The sequence below is a fragment of the Ceratotherium simum genome, chromosome 1, assembly GCF_057802395.1.
Source record: "Ceratotherium simum simum isolate JZ-2026a chromosome 1, ASM5780239v1, whole genome shotgun sequence".
Lineage (NCBI taxonomy): Eukaryota > Metazoa > Chordata > Mammalia > Perissodactyla > Rhinocerotidae > Ceratotherium > Ceratotherium simum.
In genome coordinates, this window is record NC_141900.1 from 58,160,098 (window position 1) to 58,181,220 (window position 21,123).

Below are 21,123 nucleotides of genomic sequence, written 5' to 3' on the forward strand. Positions count from 1 at the left end.
TGCATGACTGAAGCTGAAGAGTGTGTTTATTTCAAAAAAAAAAAAAATTGAGATTTTGAAAAGAGGCAAAAAGCAAGAGGTACTTGGATGAAGAGAGGGATCGTACTGATCCATTTTCAACGCTTAATTACAAATCTGCTCCAACAAATTTCCTTATTGTGCCCACAGCTGCTGTTCTTTTGTCACCAGTTTATTTTTCTTTGAAAATCTGAAAGGCATCAAGGCTCGCCCTGAAAGTCATCAGGAGTAGAGCTGGTGTCCCAGATGCCTCGTTACTGGTCTCGTTTGCAGGCCTGTTGGTTGTTTATGTCTTGCATTCAAATCATTTATTTTGCTCAAACCCTGTTTTGCTTTGAAAATGATTTTAGAACACTGGACTGCTTTTATCACTCAACCGTTTGCCTTGCTGGGTAACAGAAACATCGTGGTTTAATCAACATCACGATTTCCCAATAATCTCTGGGCAGACCTTGTTTAGTAAATATCAAAAAAGTGTAGTGCTCCAAAGATGCTTTCACAATGACCCAGGGCTCTGAGTGTCTTTGTTGGAAAGCAAAAAATGTTGCTCATGTGAAATCATAGTGATTTTGGAAGATTTTCACCTGTAAGTCTAAATATCATATGGGATGTTTTGGAACTTGCAAAAGCTTTGCTTTCACAGCCAAGAAGATTGGTTGCTAAAACTAGTCAAGGCAGCTGGGGAGTGAGAGTACTGAGGATATTAGTAAAATGCATTATACTGCAAGCAGCATGGCAGAAAGCTTAAATGCTGGTTCCTGGGGGTCCGAGAGATCGAAGTTCAAATCCCGGCTTGGGATCTTAACCTCTTGAGCTTCAATGCTCCCAAATGTAAAAGAGAAATAAGTAGCATCCAACTTCTAGAGTCGTAATGAGAATTACATTAGCTAATGCTTGGAAGGCCCCAGGCAAGAAGGCCAGGCATGTGGTCAACTCAATAAACAAGAGCTATTATTGTTACTATTATTTGTTTCTTCGAAGAAAAAGAGCTAGTTGTTCGGCCGAATACTTGTTTCATTTTTGGTTAATATCATTATTGTAGAAAACACTCTAAGGTGATATCAAGTGAAAGTTGTTATATTAACTGCTATAGGTCGGGTGATCACATAATTTATAGTCCAAACCAGGAGTGAACCGCTGAGAGTGAAAATGTGCACTATTAACACTTATGCCAGGACAATCAACATAAGTCAGGACCATCTCAGGCAAGCATATTGACCCCTTGCCATAGAACTCAAACCAAAAAATTATTAGAACTGGAAATAACCTTTGATATTTTCTAGTTCAATGCTCCAGTTTTAGAGATGAGGACAATAAAGTCCAGAGAAGTAACTTCCCAAAGTCACACAACCAATAATTGAAAACCGGAGTCTGGAATGCCAGTCTGTTAATTTTATCTCCAGTGACTGTTCCACAATATAGTTCTGTTTTCAAATATCTTTAGCAAGCCTGGGCATTCTTCTTCTTCCTTATTTCTTCTACTGAAAGAGTGCCAAGCCATCCTACTCTTTTTCTCTCCATTTACACCGGAACAAATGATAGCCTGTACAAAACAATCCTCTGAAAGGAAGGCTTGTCCTCTTCCTAACCTAAATCTCTCCTGCTGTTGTTTAAGGCCATTTTCTTTTTCTATTTATTCAGTCATGGGCTGAGAGAGAAAGACAGCAACTGTTCCCTCCCATCTTTCTATTAAGGAAGTTCTTTTAGGTCTCTCTTGACTATTCTTTGTTCCATTTTCCTTTGGGATCAGTGAGTTACAATTAGTTCTTAACCAGGATACCCTCTTGAAATCATTTTTCCAAAACATCTCACCAGGACACATTTGTTCTACGGCCCCTGGAAATTACGTATCCTTAATCCCTGTTAATTATACAGTATGTATAATGCTTACCTATTATAGATTTCAGCCACTTTCATTTCAGCTGATTTTGTTATGTTATTTAGACAAGGCAAATATTCCATCTACAGGATTTGACTTTAAAGAGACAAGGGAGCCAGAGGATCAGAAATCACATGTGTCAGGTCCTCCTAAGGTACATCACCAGCCTCTCCCTTTAATGAAGACCACATTTTATAACAATGCTCCCATGCAAATGCAAATTTATGTAGATTGTTTATTTAGACTAGCGCTTTTGTACATCAATCTCATACTCACCCTCCTCTCCTTTTTGCCTTGAAAGAGATAATGTGATTATTCTAGTCATATCTCTCTGGGTTTTATGATCTGACGTGCCCATAAAGATGACAAGATGTGCGTTTCACAGGGAGCCGCCTGCGGCTCCCCTTGCTGTTTTGTGTTGAACTAGACAAGGCACGAAGCTAACTCACTGGGATGGGTCATATGCTTTCCTCCTGGATGTACAGTCCAGTGATGAACAAGGCGCCAACCTGGACAGTCACACAGCTCCCGGATCCTGCTGAGCATCTGATGGGGGAATATCCACCGAATACGCTTCAACATCCTTAGAAGTAAGTTAGCCTAACCCACTACCTCTCTACACCGTGTCATGCACTGAGATTTATCTCTAAGGGTAAAATACATGGGAATATTGCCACACCTCTAATTAAAAGCCCATTTTTGGAAGGAAGGGCTAAGGCATGCAGGTGGCAAACTGTATTTTCTCAGAACCTGGTTAGAAATGAATGAGAACTCAAAACCACGTATACTGAGAAGATACCAGCCTCGTGATTTCATTTAAGGAGGCAATATGAGTTGTGGTTAGGAGCACAGACTAAGGTTGGATAGATTTGAGTTCAAGCCCTGTCTCTACTACTGTATGACCGTGGGCAAGTTACTCAACCTCTCTCTGCCTCAGTTTCCACATCCATAAGTAGGGAATGGTTAGAGGATCTGCCTCATGGGATTGCTGTGAGGATTAAATGCAACGAGGCATGTAAGTCCTTGAGCATAATGATTGGCACCTTGGAAAACCCAAAGAAACTTTAGCAATGATTTCATTTTTCATACAGTGCAGTGAAAGAAAGGTACCTGATATATTTTGTTTTAAAAAATAGAACACAAGGCTCAGGGAGCAGAGAAGTTCAGGCTGTGTGGTGTCTCCCCTGCATGGAAACCTCAGCAGGTGTGTGCAGGCCCATTCCCCAGCCCTGACCATGCCGTGTCCACATGAGGAAGGATGAAAGGGAACATTTATAACCATGGATCCTGGTGGCTTGGGAGACAGAGGACAAAAGTGCAACTTCTGTACAAAGAAAGTGCAAGTACCAACCCCTCTGCTTAGCACTGGAGACTTCCCTACAAGACCCCTAACCACATTTTCAGGCTCATCATGGATTTCTCCCATTCACGGTCCCCACTAAATGTTGCATGCTTTCCCACCTCCACACCTTGGCATTCTGTTCTCTTTAATCTCTTTATCTGGAACACCCTCCCTTCCCTTCTTTGTCTAAAACCCAGCCCATTAAAATGCCTCCTCAGTGAAGACCCTTTTTAGCCTCTTTGTTTGGAGGTTAGTGTTATAAACAAATAATAATAAAAAGCACCTCCTTTGAACTCCCCAACTAGAAGGAATGCATCCTTCTTCGTTCCCTCCTGGAGAGCGCCTACTATAGGAAGCGCCAGAAGACAAAGACAGGGTGCCTTGTAGGATAGGTATTTGCCTTCTTGTCCTGTTCTCTTTGGAAGACTGTGACCTCCACGAAGGCAGGGAAATTCGTAGATAGATGGACGAGGGCAATGATTTTGGGAACTGAGCAGCAGGCACAGCAGGAGACAGAGGCAAGTGACGCTGCATATGTGTGACCCCACACGGCCAGACAAAAGCAAAAGGACAATAGGAGGGGAGAGAGAACATACTCAACATGCCCAGATGGGCAGCGTTATGTCCACTTGACTTGCCTCTAGTTTGATATAGTGGCCTTATCTCTACAGGAGGGTCTTGTAACACATCTTGCAAGGGGGTTGCCTGAGGGTTCATCAGGGTCCACAGCCTCCAGAACCAAAGAGGAGAAGGGTCCCCCTCCCAGGACCACCAGGTGTCCTTCCCTGGTGACGTCAGTAAGAAAGATGCATCAGCTTGTGCATCAGACATTCACTTTGATTCTCAGCCACAGAGAAACTGCAGCCCTCTGTGTTTAGGAAAACCCCAGGCCCCAGTGCATCTGGTTTTCAATGACTGAGCTGAAAGCAGAGACACCCCTGCCCTGCTCTCATTGCTCTGCACTCCATCCAACAGCTAGAGGAGTTGGTGTGAGCTCAGGTTTCATGGCGGGGCACTGAGGCCCTCCAGGTAAATTCCAACCAGTCCATTTGATGTGAAATCTTCCAGCTTGACCAAGAGTCACTGACCTCGAGAGCAGCCATTTAACCTCCATTATTTGGTTTATATTGGTAATATTTACATTAGGAACTTGATTAAAGCTGACCTCTTGGTGAAAACGGAATCCAGTATGTATTTGAAACCCTCCTGCCTTCTCCATCCGATGTCAGGTGTCATCTGTTTCACTTCTTCTTTAATTGGCAGACCAGCCTCCACTTTGCTTGCAACCACTTCTTTCACTGAATTTGTGCGATGCCTTTCATTTTGTTCTGTACCTTAGTCCCCCACCAGCGTGTTTGAAAGTCAACCAGGTTAGGAGCTGCTGGTTGGTTGAGTTTGAAGACAGAGTTAATCTGTCGTAGATAGGTCCTATTCATCACAAGGTACAGAAAAGACACTGAACATCACCTGTCCTTTCTGCTCGAAGGAACCTCCCACTATGTTCAGCCATTCAGACATCCCAGCTCCTAACTTCACAAGGACAAACGAGCACCCGGGGGAAGGAATGCAGTGGCCATTGGTTCAGGATAAAACTCCTCTTCCTACATGAAAATTTTATTCGTGTTTCTTTTCAGATCACTATGTCTGTAAAATTGAAGGGGAGGCTACTTGAGAGAATGTTTGTTTGCTGACATGTCCAGAAATTTCTCCCTGCTTCAACTGGCTCAGTTCAGCAAGTAGCCATCGATTACCTCCTTCAAATGCAGGACAACCTGCAGGCAGATATGCCTGCAAGAAACTTGAAATCTGAGGGGTGGGTGTGGGTGTGGATGTGTTAGGGGTGGAGGCATGGGTATGAATCATACATGAACACACAAAAGTTAAATAACAATATAAGACTCAAGGGGTACAAAGTCTGCTGGCCTGTGCCCCTGGAGACCTAGCTCTGCCATGAGCTACCTTTTGTGTCCTTAGTAAGTCACACAGTCTCCTGTGACTTGAGGACTTTCCCAGTAAAGTGGAAGCATTGGCCCAGAAGGTAAATTAGGTGAATTTCAGCTTGATAATATTTTGTGACTCCAACAACATAAAAACAACAACACAAGGGGTGTCTCAAGACTGAATGTGATGAAGTTGCAAATGCATGGTCGATTCAGGGGAGGGGGACATTGTGGGGTGCTGGCACTGGGAGGGGGGTTACAGTACAGAGCATAGATGACCTGGCAACACGGGTCCTATGGCCTTGGGTGTATGGTTCCTGCTGCAACTGCGTGGTATGAAGCACAGATGGCTCAATATTCCCAGTGGGTTGGTTTTTCTTTTGCAGACATCAAGAATTGATATTTTGGGGCCAGCCTGGTCAAGTAGCGGTTAAGTTTGCATGCATGCTCCACTTTGGTGGCCTGGGCTTTGCAGATCCAGATCCTGGGCGAGGACTGACACACTGCTCAACAAGCCATGCTGTGGTGGCATCCCACATACAAAATAGAGGAAGACTGGCACGGATGTTAGCTCAGAGCCAATCTTCCTCAGCAAAAAAAAAAAAGAAGAAGAAGAAGAAGAAGGCGAAGAGTCAATCTTTCATGTAGGGAGTGTTTTTTCTACATCTCAAGCATGTGATTTCATGTCACTCTTACCAAAACCCTGTGAGACTGGAATTATTGTTCCCATTTTACAGATGAAGTTGGAGGCTCAGAGGGTTAATTTCCTCTGGTCATACAGAGGATAGCAGCAGGATGTGAACCTAGCTTTGTCCGTTCTAAAGCCCACGCTCTTCCACCTGAGCCCTGGTGCAGGCCCCCAGGGTTCCCCAAGGAGCAAGCCCACAGTTACACCAGTGTGCTGCAGTAAAGAAGGTGACCGTGGCTTCACTCACCCTGAACACCACCCACCGAGGAAAACAAAAGGCACATGCAGCTCCCAGAAGGAGCATCCAGTCTATCCTCCTGCAAAATGAGAGCCTGAACTTCTCCAGAAGGCAGGAACACAGCCAAATGCTTGGAAAGAAGTAAAAATGATGTGCACAGCAATGAGTTTAAAGACTATGTCAAAAGGAAGAAAAGCTACAAGGAAAAAAATATTTGGGGAGCTGAAGCCTTTTCTTTGAACCCAGGGAGTGTTGGTGCACCTTACAGAATGTAAAGAGGCAAGGATGCTGCTCCCTGTTCTGCCTTCCAGTGCTTCGGGCATCAGGTGCCATTTGCAGTTTGGGTTAACCAGGCCAAGGCCTAAAGAGCAGGTAGACTCCTCTGTCAGTCAGCCTGACCACACATTCTCTGGCAAGCTCTCCTCTCAGCAGGATACCCCCGGTGCTGTTCACATGGCCCTGCTTTGCTGTCCCTTTGGAAGCTAGACTGTGAGTGTGGAACCGAGATGGCATGCACCTGGGGGTGGGCTTCAGGCCCTGGACAGCCACTCCTACACACCACAGAAGAGAATATGAAATTATCGGGAATAGTGTGATAAATTAAAAATTTTGTTTTCAAGGTAACATTCTGGGCCGGCTCTGTGGCTTAGCGGTTAAGTGCGCGCGCTCTGATGCTGGCGACCCGGGTTCGGATCCCGGGAGCGCCCCGAGGCACCACTTCTCCGTCCAACGCGAGGCCGAGTCCCACGTACAGCAACTAGAAGGATGTGAATCTATGACATACAACTATCTACTGGGGCTTTGGGGGGAAAAAACTGAATAAATAAAATCTTTAAAAAAAATAAAATAAAATAAAATAAAAAAAAAAAAAAAAAAAGGTAACATTCTTTTTTCTATTTCTAGCCAAAGAATCTCTTTCCTTTTATCTAAACAATCAGGAGATTTGGTTCTCTCAGATCCCAACCTTTTCTGTCTGTGAAGGTTATTATTGGTTTGGTTAAACAAAGTACTTGTTTATAATAGATATAATAGATGATGGAGTCATTTTGAAATTACACAGTTGGTGTAATAAAACCAGTTAAAACCTTATTTAAAAAATGTCACAGTTGGTCAAATGTATTAATGGCATATGGTTTAGTTTCCTCTCTTTTTTTTTTTTTCCCCAGAACAATATGTGCATTCTCATTTCACAGAGTGAGAAGAGGATTAATGGAGCAAGATAAACTTTCTCCTGGCATTCCTTCTAGAGAATCTATACTTTCATTTACTGACTCAAGCTTTATTTATCCCCTTTCTAGGTCTCATCTTCCCCATCTTGTCTTTCTCTTCCCTATAGCACCCAATTACAGAATTTCTAAAATCCTGTGTAATGTAAGAGATAAATATTATACCATGTAGAGCATGTTTTAGAAGGAAAAATTAATGCAGAAATTACACACTACCTACACAGAATGCCCACAACTGGCAGGTGCAATTATTTTTTCTCCTGTTGATATTACCAACTGTAATAATAAAGTTAAAAATGTGCCTCAAAACATAATATTTCAGCTGCATGTAGCCGTCAAACCAGCAAAGAACGTAATTGCATTATTCGTCTCCTCTGAAATCTCTCACTCATAGCTATACCTTTCCCAAGATTTCTATTTAGAGATTTACTTGATTGTTTCTAGAGATAATGCATTGACTGAAGTTTTGAAGTTGGGACTTGCCAGCCTAGCCAAGCTGTACCTGGTCAAGTGGGACATCTCAGAACTGTGCTGTGCTTTGCCTGGAGCTGGGAGATGCCATCTCTAATCTACAACCCTGCCATGAATTTGTTTTTTGTCATAAATGAAGCGTGGGGCTGTGCTTTAATTTTCCTCACTGCCCTCTGTCAAGTAATAACCATAAATATTGTCCTGAATCATTAAGTCACAACCTGAAACGTGATCCTGCCCAGCTCCCAATCAGACGGCCATCTGGAAGATGAAAGAAGTCTATTTGGGTTTCAGAATGATCCAGACTCTAATTTGTAGTAACAGTCTTAACAGGCTGTTTCAGAGACATTAACCAGCAGCTTGTCTCAGGTTCTCAAGGAAGGTCCATTATCCGCAGTTGGAGGTATTTGCTTCAAGCAGAACCGTGAACTGTAACTATTGGAAAACTACCAGGCTCCCTGGCTTTCAATCAAATGCCACATTCTTGCATGGACACTAGATTTCTACCCAAGGGCAAGAATATATGCATAGAACAATGCATACATAATATATCTCCAAATATTCTCTATGTCATAAGAAAAGCAAACATTTCAAGAGAGGAAAACAAATTGCAGCTTCTACAAGCAAAAACAATGCAACATGATAGAGATATAATTTTTCCTATCACCTTGAGGTTACTTTTGCAGAGAAAAATAAATCGTGTTCTTATTTTGCTGAAAAACCAATGCTGTAAACACAAAGAGAAAGTCATTATCTGAAGTCTGGAATCATATGCTTAAACGTGAGTACACCACTGATCAAAGGCACTGTTGGTCAAGCAATTGCTTTAAATATCTGAACCTCGTGCTCATTAGAGAAGCAAGCAATATCAATAGGAGAAGCCTTTCCATTTCCACTTGACTTTGGATTGGAAGACCAAAGAGAGAAAACAACAGTGCAAGATGATGTTTCTTCTCCAAATTATACATAGCATCATTTTCACTAAGGGAGTGTGTTGAATTTAATTTTTGAACATTATAAATACAGTTAAAAATAAAATGAAGATATTTATTTATAAATGCATGAAGTAAATGGTATTTTAGGCAACGAGTGTGTCAATGGTGACTCCGAGCAGAACTAAACCAATGCCAGTGGCCACAAAAGTGTTTACCTTCACTGCCTTCATGGAAGAAAATTTCCTACCAACTTCCAAAAACCTTCTTATTTTGCCTCAAAAATTGGTTCAGCACCTCTCACTTTCAGTAATTAAAAAAAATTAATTATTCACAAAATTAATGGCATGAAAATGATAGATAAAAATAAATTTATCTAATAAATTTATTATTAGACCTTATTTAATCCTGATTTGAACAAACCAATTGTTAAAAAAAAGTCCATGATTTGAGGCAATCATGGAAATCTGAACATGGTTGAGTATTAGATAATATTAAGGAATAATCATTAATCTTGTTAGTGATGGTATTGTGATAAAGTTTTTTTTATCTTTTAGAGATACATAATTAAGTATTTATGAATGACAAGTTGCCTGAGATTTGCTTTAAAATACTCCAGAAAAATAGTAGGTGGTAGTAGACGAAACAAGATTTGAAAAATATTAATAATTATTGAATGGAGTGGTGGATACATATGGCTCATTACCCTTTCTTTCTTTCTACTTTTATGTATGCTTGCAATTTTTCATAATAAAATATTTTTAAATGTATTGATTAAGAATCTAGAGCAGTGGTTCCCAACCCAGGGTGATTTTGCTCCCGCAGTCCTCCTGGATTGATTTGATGAAGTCTGGAGATATTTTTGTCTGTCACAATGGGGGCTAGAGTGGTACTGGCATCTAATAGGTAGAGGCCAGGGATGCTGCTAAACATCCTACACTGAACAAGACAGCCCCCACAACAAAAAATTACCCAGCCCCAAATGTCAATAGTGCCAAGGTTGAGAAACCCTGTCCTAGACTACATCCTGTTAGGATAGAGTTGATAAATAGATAAAATGTAGTCCCTGCCTTCATAGTGTTTATAGTCTTCCAAAGAGAACAGGACAAGATGACAAATGGCTATCCTACAAGGCACCCTGGCCCTGTCTTCTGGCGCTTCTCATAGTCAGTGCTCTCCGGGAAGAGTGATGAACTCCTTCTAGTTGGGAGCTTCAAAGGAGGAGCCATTTTACTCCTACTTATTTATAACACTGACTTCCAAACAAAGAGGCTAAGAAAGGTCTTCACTAAGGAGGCATTTTAATGGGCTGAGTTTTAGACAAAGAAGGGAAGGGAGGGTGTTCCAGATAAAGAGATTAAAGAGAACAGAATGCCAAAGTGTGGAGGTGGGAAAGCATGCAACATTTAGTGGGGACCATGAATGGGAGAAATCCACGATAAGCCTGAAAATGTGGTTAGGGGTCTTGTAGGGAAGTCTCCAGTGCTAAGCAGAGGGGTTGGTACTTGCACTTTCTGTGTAGAGAAGTTGCCATGTTGTCCTCTGTCTCCCAAGCCACCAGGAGCCATGGTTATAAATGTTTCCCTTCATCCTTCCTCATATGGACATGGCATGGTCAGGGCTGGGGAATGGGCCTGCACACACCTGCTGAGGCCTCCATGCAGGGGAGGGACGAGAAACAGCAGGAAGAGGTATGAATGTGAGTGGATGCAAGTGGAGGGCAGGGATTCACATCCATGAGGACCTGTTATGTGCTCTAGGCACCTTGCCTGCAGCATCGCTGTTAATCCATATAACAACTCTGAGAAGTAGGTGGTATTAGCCTCATTGTACAGACAAAGACACTCCAACACGGTGAGAAATGTGGCTTTTCCTAAGGTCTCATAGCTCCTAAGTGGCATATGTGGGATTCAGAGCCAAAACTATCTGATCCTAAAACTACACAATGAGCCTCACCTTCTCCATCCTACCTGCACACGACAGTAATGCCAATGACAACAACGAGTGGAGATGCTCCTGTCTATGCTCCTGTCTAGAAGCTCATTGCTGGCCTCGCTGGGGAGGTGGGAAAACCCGCACAGGCTGAGACTGAGGCAAGGTGGACCAGGCGGGAATGAGCAGGCACCACTGGTCTAAGCCAGGCTGCCAGAGCAAGGGTGGGCAGCCGTCTCCTGACTGACTGGGGGGAAACTGCACATCCTCAGCTGAGGGCTGTGTCGTCAGCCACAGCAGTGCGCTGGTCTTGGAGCTCCGAGAGGCTTATGGTGCTTGAGCATTTGGCCCAGGGGAGGTATCAGGAGGTAGAGAAGGAGCAGGAAAGCTGCCAACTCCATGTCAGAGTTCCCAAGTGGAGCCCTGGCTAAGGAGCAGTTTGGGTGGTCCAGAGTTGGTGCCTTCCCAAAACAAGCAGGAGACGCCTATGTTCCCGGCCAACTCCCACTGCGGCCCTAATCGGGCACCCCAGGCCACTGCCTGGGCCTAGAGAGCTCATTAGTGCAACAGAAAGGAAGCTGCCCCCATCTGGGCAGAGCAGACTAGAAGAGCAGGTGGGTAGGACAAGAAAAGCTGGAAGCCACCCACTCTGAGAGACACAACAGAGTCGACTATGGGCAGGGGGAAGGATCCTGCAGCAGAATGCAGGAGCTCAGGGTGTTGCTCCACTGCTGTGTACCTTCAGCAAATCACAAATGCCTTGTAGACAGATTTCAGTGTCTATAAGCACGAGGTTAGAGTCAGCCAGACCTGTGCTCAAATCCCAGCTCTGGCACTAACTAGCACTGTGACCTTGAGCAAATCACTTGACCTGCCTGAGCTTCATTTTCCTTACCTAAAAAGTGGTGAAAAAGGTAGCTTTTTCATAGGGTCGCTGTTAGGATTAAACAGCGAATATCCATAGAATAGTTGGCCCAGGGCCCCACACCCAGCACCTAGCACCCCTCCACCCCCAGCTACCTGGCAAGTATTCAACAGATGGTAGGTTTTATTATTGTCGTCGTCTTCCTCACATGAATAATGCCACAGGCTCTGCTCTATCTCAGCACGAGGGTGTTATAATGATCCAGTGAGATCGTCTATACATGTGCAAGTCCAACTTAGGCCGAAAAACACCATAGAGAACATGGTCGGTTTTCTAAGCAGGGACATGCTGCATCTGTGCCTTCATCTTCTTTCCTGGGCTCAAGGAAATGCCCATTGGAACATCCACTGAGATGGGGCACCCATTGAGGGTAACCGACTGTCACATGGGGCAATTATTGGAGTGAATAATTCTAATTTCAGAGAATTTCCATGCCATGGGCAGCTGGCTTTCTGCACATAACTGACGACAGAGAAGAACCTCTTCTCACATAAGGGGTTGGTGTTCAGACCCTCAGACCCCTTGGGATAGGGCGATATCTTCATCATCCTTGTATTCTCTATCTACTAGCCTTCCCTCCACCCCCAGCTACCTGTCTAAAACAGAGCTTTTCTTGATACATATTTGTTGGATGAATGACTTTTTTTTAACTTTTTAACAAATTGCTTGTGCATCCTGGTGAGCCAGGTTCGGTGTTGCGTGTGTAACCCTCCCTTGATCTCAGCCCGGGGAGGCCCAGGGGACCCAGTGAGCAAGCCCGTGACGCCCAGCTCTTTGCCTCTCCAGATCTTTCCAGTCTAGAAACCACAGTGAGAACCTCCAGAGAAAAGAGACTTCATGGATTGTTTATGTTCCCTGCTTCCTCTGGGGCCGGCTCCTGCAAGCTTAGAGATGACCCTTCTAAGTTTTACTCTATGACAATTGAACCCTTACAGGACTGGGCAGGGTGTAGAAGTCTGGAATGAACGGCCATGATGATCTGAAAATGTCTTCTTTTCAGCCCTGCTGAAAGTTTGGCTTAGGTTTGGGTCAAAGGTCAGGTCAATGTTGAAGTTCCCCCTCCCGGGTCACCCCTAGCTGGGAAGGCGGCCCTTTGGGTCTATTTCGAAACAGCCATTGCCAGTCTCCTTGTCATCACCCCGTCCTGCCCCTTTAGAGGCTGTGCTGTGAATGTTTTGCTTCTGACATTAGTTAAGCCCATGGTCACTGGCCCGTTATGGCCTACTGCCCACCACATCTGTCTTTCTGTCCAGTCTGCCCAAACCAGTGCCCAGGTATCCACCTGCCCACTTCCCGGCTTGTGTCTGTGCTCACGGCAGGTTTAGTTGCTCTGCGCTTCTGAGAACAACGCCCAGAGGGGCTTTTCTTTCTTTCTTTTTTCTTTTTGTGTGAGGAAGATCAGCCCTGACCTAACATCCATGCCAATCCTCCTCTTTTTGCTGAGGAAGACTGGCCCTGGGCTAACATCTGTGCCCATCTTCCTCCACTTTATATGGGACACCGCCACAGCATGGCCAGAAAAGCAGTGCGTCGGTGCGCGCCTGGGATCCGAACCCGGGCTGCCAGCAGTGGAGCGCGTGCACTTAACGGCTACACCTGGGGCTGGCCCCTGGGCTTTTCTTTTTTCCCCTCCAATAGAGGTGATAATGGAGAAATGTTGCCTCTCTAGTCGTGAAGAGCTGCCTGGTGATGGGGCAGCCTTGTCTTCATCTGGACTAAAGAACAGAGGGATGGAATTAGAACCACATCCTGCTCTGACTGCAGGAGCTGCCTGTATACATGACTCAACTCTCCATCATCATCGGGAGCCATAGGCCCCACAGGGGCCTGGAGAGCAGGGAAAGCAGCTGGGAAGGGATTCAAATACCCTCATGATGAACTCTAATGCACCTGTGGGGAGTCTTTTGCCCACAGACTACGGCACATTGTGATGTGTTCCAAAGACCCAGCTACCACCCCGCTTCCTGGCTTGCTCATGGCTACTGGATATTCCCCCCAAACCCAAAAGCACAGCTGGCCTCAGCCACTACCAGACACCAGGTATAGTGTACTAGATTAGAGTTGGATTCTGGAGCCAGACTGCGTGGATTCGAACCCCGCCTCTGCTGCTTTTTAGCTGTGTGGCCTCAGGCAAGTTACTCAAGCTCTCTGTGCTTCCATTTCCTCATCCATAGAATGGAGGTGATAATAGGACCTACCCCATTGGGTTGTTATGAGAATCAAATGAGTTAACTCCTGGATAGTGCTTGTATTAGCACCTGGCATACAGTAAGCGTTTCTAAAATATAACTATTCAGGGCCCCAATGTCAATTTTTCCACAGGATAGAGGGTAATTACTGGGCAGATGCTCTGAGCTTTCTAGATGGTGGGGTTGAAATTCACCTAGAATATAGCAGTAAAATAAAAAAAAAAAAACTCTTGTACCCTCAGCACTAGAGAGAGACAGCTGCATCCCTTGGTTTCTTCTACTACAAAACGTGAAACAAATGGAACCCTCCACATAGGATTTTTTTTTTTGAATTAAATAAAATAATTCAAATAACACTCTTGTCAGAATACCTGGGAAAAATATTCAATTCATGTTTAGCTATACTTATTAATATTGTTATTACTGAGATGAGCCACGGAAGGATAAGAGTTGTTCTCAGATTCCAGCCCTCCAGGGGACACTGGCAATGTCTTGTCAGTTTTGGTTGTCACAGTTGGGCAGTTGCTACTGGTATCTAGTGAGTAAAGGCCAGGGATGATGCTAAACATCCTACAATGTACAGTTGAGCCCCCACAACAAAGAATTATGCAGCCCAAATTGTCCATAGTGCCAAGGTTGACTGTTGCAAGTCTAGATATTGCCGCAGGGTACCAAGTCCCAGACTGCTATATAATAATCACACTTAGAGCAGAAATACCTCTGAGCAGACTTTCCATATGTTGCACAGAGAAAAGGAAGAGATAATAACTAGATTCACTGGATTGACTTCACGCTTTACAAATGCCAGAATCAGGGGAGCCCATGAAAGCAATATTGACACCACACCGTGTGCCTGGAATAGCTGCTTTGCTGAATTCTCCCTGATGATATTTATAGGCTTATTGGATGTGGGTTCTGGCTCAATGGGCTTCTGCAGGTCAAACTCTCTCCCTGCTGTAGTCTCATTGCTGTGAATGGCTGCATTCCCCTCCATGCCAAGCGAGAAACCTGGATATCATCCTCAATACCTTGCTCTCCCTTGTTCCCCATATCCAGTCAGCCCTGTCCATTCTCTGTTCTATATGTCATTCATACCACCCACCTCTCCCCACTCCCACTGCCATTGGCTTAGGCTGGGCTTCCATGATCTTTCATCCAAGTTACTTTAAAAGCTCCTAACAGTCTCTCTGCCTCCAGTCTCTTTCAACACCAATCCACTCACCACCTTGCTCCAAGAAACATCTTCTCAAAGCATAAATCACGTCCCTCCTCTACTTAAAATCCTAACAGCAACCTTTGCCTAGAGCCCAGAGCATGAAATGAAAAACACTTCTCCAAACTCACCTGGCACTCCCCAGGCTTCAGCTACTTGCCCTTCCTTAAACACGCCCTACTCAGTCAAGCCTCTGAGCCTTCTCACATCCTGTTCCTGAATCTACAACACTATTCCCATTCTCTTCTATGGCCTGACTCCAACTTTCCTTGAAGACTCAGTTCAAGCATCACTTCCTCTAGGAAAGACTTCCTGGAACTCTTCCCAGCAGGCTGAGTTTGGGGCTTTCCTCTCTGCTTCCACAGCCCCTTCCGCACACTCTTCTCATTCTATATTATAATCTTGGGTGTTTTTATCTGATTCTTCTGCTAAATCATCAGCTCCCTGAGGTCAGGCACTGTAATTATTTCTATTTACCAGCACCTAGTACACTGGTTTGCACATAGTAGATGATCAATAAATGTTAATGGGATGAATAAGTATTGGGACTATGAACAATATATAGTTGATGAATTAATTGAATGAATGAATCAATATGGATGTCACTCACTATACTAAATGTCTGCTTTCTTCTTTCTTTGATTAATTTATCAAGCACCTACTATGTGCGAATCATTGTATAAGTCTCTAGTAATTTAATGATGAGTAAGACTTAGTCTCTTCCTTGTGAAGCTTATAGTCTGGCTGATAACATAGACCCACTAATTAATCCCCTCCTCAATAAATGGTGCCACCATTCACCCTGTTGCACAAATTTAAAAAAATAGGATTCTTTATTCATTCATCTCTTTCACTCACCCACCTCATCCAACCCAGCAGAAGGTCCCGTTGAGTCTACCTCCAAATCATAATGTCCTTCATCTTACATCCTTTATCTTCATCTCCATATTTACCACTATAATCCAAGCCAGCATCTTTCTCTTTGACCCATTGTTCTCCCTGCTTCCATTCTTGCCTTTTACAATTCATTCTTCCCATTCATTATAGCCTAAATGATCTTTTAACAATTTAAACAAGAACATGTCACTTGCATTCTTAAAATCAGTTGCGCCCATCACACTCTTTTTTTTTTTTTAATTGTGAGGAAGATCAGCCCTTAGCTAACATCCGATGCCAATCCTCCTCTTTTTTGCTGAGTAAGATTGGCCCTGGGCTAACATCTGTGCCCATCTTCCTCTACTTCATATGGGAAGCCGCCACAGCACGGCTTGACAAGCAGTGCATCGATCGGCACCTGGGATCCAAACCTGCGAAACCCGGGCCACTGAAGCCGAGTGCATGAACTTAACTGCTACTGATGGGGGCCGGCCCTCCCATCACACTTTTACCATGGCTACCAGGATCATTGCTCTCAATACATCACTCTTTCCCTTAATAGAATTTTGCATCCATACGCTTGCCATGTCTTCTTGGTGAGAAGAGTATACTTCCTCACCCCTTGCCTTTGAAATTGGCCATGTAACTCCTTTGGCTGATAGGACGTTAGCAGACATTTTGCAAGCAGAGGTTTCAAATGTGCTTGCATAGTTTGGCATGTCCCTGTCTTCCTATGACCTGCCATAAGATACCATGCCTCAGTAGCTCCTGATCCAAGGAAAATATGTGTGGAGACTTGTGGAGTAGATCTGAACCCAGTCTGAAGCTTGGAGCAAAATCCTACCAATCCACACACCTGCAAACAAAGCCAGCTCTGTGGGTGCTCAATCTACGCAGTGATACACGGCTCCTTGCTTAGAAGGGCCCCATGCTTGGTTTAATGGCTCTCCTGTTACCATTTTGAAATCTTAATATATTTTTAACAAGGGGCCCCATATTTTCATTTTGTACTGGGCACCCAAATTGTGTAGCTGGTAATCAAGAAAAACAAATGCTAGTTATTATAAGCTACTGAGGTTTGCATGGTTTCATTTATATTCTTTCTTCATAGTATCTATCAACTTGTATAATTCCCTGGTTCACTAGTTAACCACTGTCTCCTCCAAACAGAATATAAATGCCATAACAGCAAGCACCTCGTTTGTCTGGTGTGTCTTTGTAGACCCAGGGCCTGTTTCATCATGCGCTTTCATGAATACTTGTTGAATAAACAAGTGAACAACTTCTATAGCTTCTAGAAACAGGCAAAGAGCTGTGAGATCTTCATGGATGAAAACACTGCTTTTGTCCAAAAGAAGAAGGTTTACAGAAGAAGCAATACTCAAGGTTGTTCGCTTCCCTCACTCACCCTGTCCTATCTTTTAGCCATGCAGAATACCCAGCACCTCAGTGACATTAAGAACCTCTGTAAAGTCAGGTTTTTCTATATTCATCTTCTAGAAGTCTAGTTGGAGGAAAGGATAAGAAAGGCTTTTTGGGCCAGCCCCAGTGTCCTAGTGGTTAAGTTTGGCACACTCCACTTCAGTGGCCCAGGTTCAGTTCCTGGGCGCAGACCTACACCACTCATCTGTCAGTGGCCATGCTGTGGTGGCAGCTCACATACAAAAAGAGGAAGATTGGCAACAGATGTTGTGAATCTTCCCCCCCAAAAAAGAAAGGCCTTTTTTCACAGGCTACTCTGAGAATTAAGTTCATTTGTTCAAGATGGGGGTGAGGCAGAGATAGTTCACTGGCCCCCTGGATTCATTCTTTCTACTTATTTTAATAACATAATGCCTGGAGTTTTATCTGGGCACTGGGCACTCCCCTTGGGCCTCCCTTGCAGCTAATTGTGCCGTGTGACTCATTCCAGCCGATAAGATATGAGCAGAAATAAATTGTACAATAACATCCACTTTACAGAGTTGCTGTAAGAATGCCATGAGCTGCAGCGTTATTCACAATAGCCAAGACTTGGAAGCAACCTAAGTGCCCATCAAGGGACGAATGGATAAAGAAGATGTGGTATATACACAATGGAATACTACTCAGTCATAAGAAACGATGAAATCCAGCCATTTGTGACAACATGGATGGACATTGAGGCTATTATGCAAAGTGAAATAAGTCAGAGGGAGAAGGTCAAATACCGTATGATTTCCTTCATTAAGTAGTAGATAATAGCAACAATAAACAAACACATAGGGACAGAGATTGGATTGGTGGTTACCAGAGGGGAAGGGGGGAGGGAGGAGGGTGAAAGGGATAATTCGGCACTTGTGTGTGGTGATGGGTTGTAATTAGTATTTAGGTGGTGAACATGATGTAATCTACGCAGAAATAGAAGTATAATGATGTACACCTGAAGTTTACATAATGTTATAAACCAATGTTACTGCAATAAACAAAAAATTTAAAAAAAAAAGAATGCAACGAGCTGGCTTTGCACATAAAGGATTTAGAACACTATCTGACTCAGAGTGGGCCTTCCATCAGTGTTGGTCACAGTCACCATTACTATTTGAATTTCCAATTTTGCACTTGTTGCAGAAGGATTAATTATGAATCTTCCACAGTTCCCATAAGTATCGTGAGTTTCTCATTATTGATTCAGAGGCTGTTTGTTTATTGTTATTTAGCAGAGTTTGTTTCTTCGAGGAGACGTTGCAAAGGACCAAGTAACTAACCAAGTGCCTCCCCTATCATATTCCAATTCGCATAGGCAAAGATATCCCTGGGACCTCAGGGAAAACCTGTCTTAGCTCAGATCTGATGTTAATGCTCTGTGCTCAATATGAGGCTTGACCCAGCACAGGCATTTCCATGGGCATTTAGAGGCTCAGAAGAAGTAGCCAGAAGCATGTACTGCATTTTAGTAATAACTAGCCCCTTATTTACAATAGTTCCAAAACACAGTGTTGTAAAACGGGGGGCCAGTTATGAGAGAAAAAGAGAGACAGCACAAAATAAAATATTTCCCCTGGAAAGCATCTGATTCTGAGGTCATGTTGTACATTCATGACTCTTTCTTGCATCTTTCTGGCATGGCCAAATGATAAATAGTTAGTAGTTTGAGCACATGACCTTGAAGACAGGCAACCTGGATTTAAGTCCCAGCTCCACCTCTCTAGCTGGGCCACCTTGGGCAAGTCACAGTCTCACCAAGCTGTTCAGTGTGGAATAATAATGCCCACCTCATACAATTGTGGTTGGTTTAAGAAATAAATGAGATGACGAATGCAAAGTATTTACACTAGCACCCGGAGTGCAGTGGGCTGCCATGGTTATTACTGTTGCACAGTCTAGAGCTAACTGGGCCCAAGTCATCTCTGCCACGTAACTTTCAACAGAGCTTACTGATAACAAAACTGGTTCCGCATGTCACCCATAATCAACAGACGTAGTGGGCAAATAATTTCCATTTTCCCAGAGGTACTTCAATTTCTTATTGTCCTGGCTGATTGAAGAATTCATAACTGCCTCCTGCCCTAAGTGTTCAATATTTTAAATCATGCTCTGTAAATAGAACACATTCTGTCTCCTTTTAGCCCAGCCCCTTCCAGCCAGGACCATCTCTTCATGGAATGCTCCCATCCATTTCATCCCATTTTCCAATTTAGAGTCTGGTTCATAGCCTTGGGAATCACATCCTCCAATGGTTTCTCACCATAGGTGACTCTCTGGGAACAGGCCTCACAGAGGGGCTCCGACATATCTGCTGGGCTGAGATGTGGGCCCAACATATTTTAAGCAGGGAAGAAATTCCCTTTGAGCTGCATAGGCGATGGCAAATGTTCATGAGAAAGTGCTTTAATATGGGCAGACTCAGGGGATTCCTCAACTCAGAAGGGGCAGGAGCAGACCTCGTGAGAAAGTGGGATAAGATTCAGGCCTCTGGCCCCACTGCACCTGCAGATAATCACACCCTTCCCTGCACTTTCTCCCAGAGAACAGCAAAAAGCAGCATGAACCACAACAGTGCATCAAACCCAGGCTGGATCAAAAAAAAAAAAAAAAATCTCTCTCATGGCCCCGTTATCTAGAGCTCACCTCTTGGCCAGCATGAAAATATCTGTAATAACACAATTCAGGAATAAGTCATCACATTTTATACTGGTCCTGGTTATTGAATCAATAAAAGTTTTCCATTTTAAATATACACACTACTCTCCTGAAAATAATGCTCAGAGTGTTTTAAAAATAAGTTAAGAATATTCCTCAATTGCACATAACCCGCCATCCAAAGAAAGCGAGAGGAATTGGGCTATCACTTGAACAGAATGCAGTCGCGAGTACGTGGGTCTCAGTGGGTCTCTTGGCGTTCTCCTAGAGCAATAATGAAGGCATTAAATTACCAGGTCAGAGGCCCCAATTCACAGAGAAATAATATCAGTTTATTATTTCTAATCTTATTAAGTTAGAAAATAGTCTTGAGATGTAATGTCATCCCAGAATGGCTAACGTATTGATTATGTGAAGCTGCCTTCATGGATAATTCAAGGAGCCTGATTTCATTTAATTTCAGTAATTTCTAAAGCATTCCAACAAATTTTCTATAAAGCAAATAATCCTAAATTATTCCGATAAATAATATAGATATATGGTCAGATTTACTTAGTATTTACCAGTCACACACTTCGCATTGTGAGTTAGGAAAGAAAAGATTATTTTTAATCTTGTTTTGCCAATCCCCAGTGTCTTCCTCAAGACAAATAGGCCTTTAAAAAACATATATGCATATTGCAATTTAAAATGATAATATGGACGTTATCAACACAGGACTTCTGACAATCCATTGATGCTGTCATTTTCTTGTAATTCTATTATGTCTAAAGCTGAAGCCTCAGGTCTCTGCGATTGAGACTATGACTGCAAGGAACAGTGTAGAGCCAGCGTCACAGTGTCTACCTGCTGCAGCGGACTTACAGAGGGCACTTACCCCTGCAGGAGCCACCTTGTCCCCTGCGCACTGGCAAAGCTCTAACTCGGGGTTGTGCCAAAAAGAAGCCTCAGTCTCCCCAGCCACAAACCACATTCTCACACACTCTAGGAAAGTGGCCCTGTGGCCCCAGTCTCTGGTGGGTAGGAAAGCCCAGCTACTAGTGCCAAGAGCTAAATCCAACCTTTAGTGAACACCTAGTGTGTGCCCAGACCCAGGCTGGGCTCTGAGGGCTACAAGGTTAACCACATGGTATTTCCTTCCTTCAAGATGTTT